Source organism: Megalops cyprinoides, chromosome 9 (assembly GCF_013368585.1).
Source record: "Megalops cyprinoides isolate fMegCyp1 chromosome 9, fMegCyp1.pri, whole genome shotgun sequence".
In the NCBI taxonomy this organism is placed as follows: domain Eukaryota; kingdom Metazoa; phylum Chordata; class Actinopteri; order Elopiformes; family Megalopidae; genus Megalops; species Megalops cyprinoides.
This window is the reverse complement of record NC_050591.1, coordinates 13,120,742-13,124,882: the sequence shown is the minus strand read 5'-3', so window position 1 is coordinate 13,124,882 and position 4,141 is coordinate 13,120,742.

Here is a 4,141-nt window from a genome sequence, read left to right as displayed (position 1 = left end):
AAATCAGATATATTGGAAGCCAGGAAATGGGGTTTTAAAGGACTAATAAAGAGATTGCTTTATTGGTACAGTAGGAATAAATCAAACTGTCTTCCTAATGAAGTTGCTTTGGCCCCCACATTGTTTCCTATGTAACTAGGCTTCCAGCCAACTGTATAACAATCAAATTCTATGTGGGAAAAGAAAGTGGGGGGGGGGGGGGGGGGGGTGGTATGTTTGATTTTACTTGGATATAACAAAACAAACAAAAACACACCAGAAATTATATGTAAACAGTGTAATATAAGCAACCAGCTAAATATGTATTATACTGCTTAAGGCCACAATCCCAAAAAATTTTATACCTACCATGTATGCATTTGCCTATATACATGCAAAGTAAATATTTTCCTACAAAAAAAGTCAGAGGAAACAAGTTATACCAAAACCCTCATCAAACTGGTCATCAACGTGAAGTATGGTATCGATGGCAACTATCAACAGGTCGGCTGAATTCCTATCAATGTTCAACCTGTTGTTTGCGATGGATTTGTAAAGACTGATTAAAGTATTAGATCAAAGTTTGACTTAACTTTATCCTACACTACAGACGCATACTTTGAAGGCTATAAAATGTTCTTACATGAACTTGGCCAGATTATGTAACTCTTTTTTCCCCTCCTCAAACTTCAGGCCTTAAGGAAAAGGCATTAGTGATCAAGCAAATCCTGCCGATTTATGATTAATTTACAAAACCAAAGCTACGGAAGCGAAGTTCATTACCTTATCAAAGACGGGGTGCCCAGTTTAATAAAAACCAAAATAAATCAGACACCTGGGGAAAAGCACTGTAGCGTTATGCTATAGCGTTAGCATAGGCAAATGTCCCGTTTTATCCACCTGAGTTCACAGGTTTATGTTTTTCTTTCGGATTTCACACTACATTTAGCCACACACAGTAGTCGAGGGAATGCATCACTGGTGCTGGGTTTTAAGCTCATTTGGGGTGAATTCCTCATATCTGCTGAGGCCACAGCCTTTTGCTCTGTATGTTAAGGGCGTGGATGAACACATAGTTCCAAGCAAAACAAAGGATGACCAAATGAGTTAACAGAGAATGTGCGTGTACCTGAAAGCTCGCCCGGCATAAGCTCCCCCTGGAGGCTGAAAAGCAACTGTGCACACACATCAGCCTTGTGAAAGTTCACCCTCTAGAGGCTGAAAGTCATCCTACATGTGTGGCACACCATAAATAGCAACAATCCAACATGTTGCGAAACAAAAATACACAGCTGTGGTCTGAAGCTGGAGAATTTTCACCAAAATTTAGATCTCTGATCTGTCTGTGCCCATATTTCTATGCATATGTTATTTATATGGAGTACATCTACAATTTAAATTTAGCCTGAATCTGGAAGAGATGTGGGAAAATCCACTCCTCAAGGATAACAGAGGCATGGCTCCTTCTCCGCATCTCCTCTTTTTAATGGATTTAAGTCATTTTGTGCATGTACACTCAGGTCTCCTGGTCTTCCGGGTGAAATGTAGTTGCTAATTAAAAGTCATTCTCACACCTGCAGAAATCTGGCCCTTCAGGACTCTTTTTCGTTTGTCCTGCAAGTCTTTGAGTTAATAGCCTTTGAATGCAAATACTGTACATTGGGGAATACTGGTGATAAATCAAATTCTTGTTTGTTTGTGTGTGTGTGTGTGTGTTGATAGCAGAGGTGCCCTAGGTTGTTTTGTTTAAGACGGCAAACATAGCAACTGTGAGTCCAGCACCACTAAGTGGTTTCAAAGGCCAGAACTCTGCTGGTATTAAATCTGCCTTTTGTCTGGCAACCAGTTTGCACTTGGAATGCACATGGTTTGTTCATCTGATGATGTGAAGAGGTGATGCACAGTGAAATGAGAAAAACCAGATACCACAGTCAAATTCATTCCAGTTGCTGGCATCTACATCTGGATGAAAATAAACGATAAGTTCATCAAAAATGTAAAGGAGAACGGTAATCCTTACCTGGTGTTAGAGTAGTTACAGTCTACATCCTGTACTGAAAAGTAATAAAGCAGTTTCACTGAGGAGAAATCTGTTTCCTTGCTGTCACATTTATCTTCTCAAAATGATTGCTTGTTGCTTCCCGAACCTGTTAAAACATTGCATCAGTTACCAGACAGGTCATAGAAAGTGAGTAAGACATCCATTTTAAAATGGTAGTGAAGTAAGATCTATTTAAAACTACATTACTCATTGGAAGCACATGCTCTCCCAAGTGCACATTAATGGAATGCACTCACAACCAGTTTCTCTTTTACTCTTACATTTCATAGAATAATCAAACAAAAATGATCAGTCCTGCACAATCTGACAATCTGAGAGAAAAAATGTCTGTATGGTTGAGATTCCCCTTTGAATGTAACTAGGATTCAGAATCCCCATACAATTGTAATAACCCCACCTCTGCAGTGTTACACACATATGAATGTAATCCCCATTTAAGTATTATTGTAAATAATGGTATGCATGTCATATGCCTGGGAGCCTGTACATATGTAAAAAGTCACCTTTGCAATATTCAAGTGAGTATTCAGGTGAACATATGTTATAACAGGCAAAATCCATTGCAGTACGGGAAAGTTTTCTCCATGTGTGTTTATTGCCATCTAGTGGCCAAGGCATTGCACTCTCAGATTTTGTGGATGAAGCGTAAAGGCGTCTCAAGACACTTTGTCAGGTGTCAGCAAACAAACTTTACTTGTAATAGTACTTGCAGTGGCAGTAATGCCAGTACTTGCTCTTGACAGAGCATACACACATAACAAGAAGATACAGTGATGAACAAGATGGCACCTTTGACTGAAAAAAACATCCAAAAAGGATCCACTCTTAATATTTTATTCTGTAACAATACTGCCATCTAGTATCAAAAACGCGCTACTGCAGTGTCCCAAATCTATATGTATGAAATTTTATATGGGAAAATAAGTAGAATGTGTAAATATAGAAACAAATGGATATACTGGGGGTACAATCAAATCTTTGCATACATTCGCCATACAATGTACCATCACATTGTTAACCTAATTCAATTTAATTCACAATAATGTATGCCGGAAGGATGCTGTATTATTAAGGATTTGGGCTATATTTTAAAAAAAAGAGGTCCTTGATTTTAAAATAAAATGATTACAAATCTTCAAGTACTATAGATTAAAGACGTGATAGTTTTACATTCATAAAGTAACCTAGCTGTCATCAAGCGAGACAAAAAGACGCGTCTGACGCTTTACAGCGGTATCAATGAAATATAGGGAGGTCAGAGGACAGGTGTGTAATTTGAGCACGTGTGCCTGATTTTTTTTTTTTTTTTTTTTTTTTTTTGTAGCCAAAGGCTATTGCTTACTATAACGGGATTACAATAGATTCTAATTTAACCAATCCCCCAGGAGAAGCATAAGAACTCTTAAGTTCTTGGAGGAAGATCTTTTGTTACCTCGGGTTCAATACGAAGGAGGAAGGGTGTCAACCAGCCGCAATAAGCAGGTTAGGTTTTACTCTGTCAATTTGATTGCAAGTCGTATTACAGACTTTCTCCAAAACAACAGACTTAAGTCCTTTATTCATGTTTTCCCGTTACCACCATCAAATAAAATACAGCTTATCGGTAGTACTGTGCACGAGAACCTGCAACACTGCGAATCAATTTATTAAATTCAACACGTGCCTCCATCACAGACACCTTCCTGCAATTAATTATTCATTTGCTCACACTGAACCACCATGCACCGGTGTTCCTGGCTACCGTTTCATTGTAAATCAATCCTTCAAGTGCACCTTCGGGTATTTGGGAAATGCCTGACTGATGCCTCGTCGCCACTGGTAAATAGTTGCCTTACACATTTTTAAATGTACGTGATAGGTTTTTTTTATTTACAGTGTCATGCATTTAGTCAATCGTACAAGTTAATGTAGTCGATGTAGTGGTTTTTAATGCACCCCTCTCTATCGTTTCGATCGTGAGATAAAACGTGATGGTGAGGCTGTTGCTATAGAAACAGATAAGCAGAGGAGACGGCAAGCCCGAAGACTGAAATAATAGAGGGAGAGACGATTACAAAAACAGGGAGGGCGGCGAGGGATTACTGAATGTGAATGTGAAAG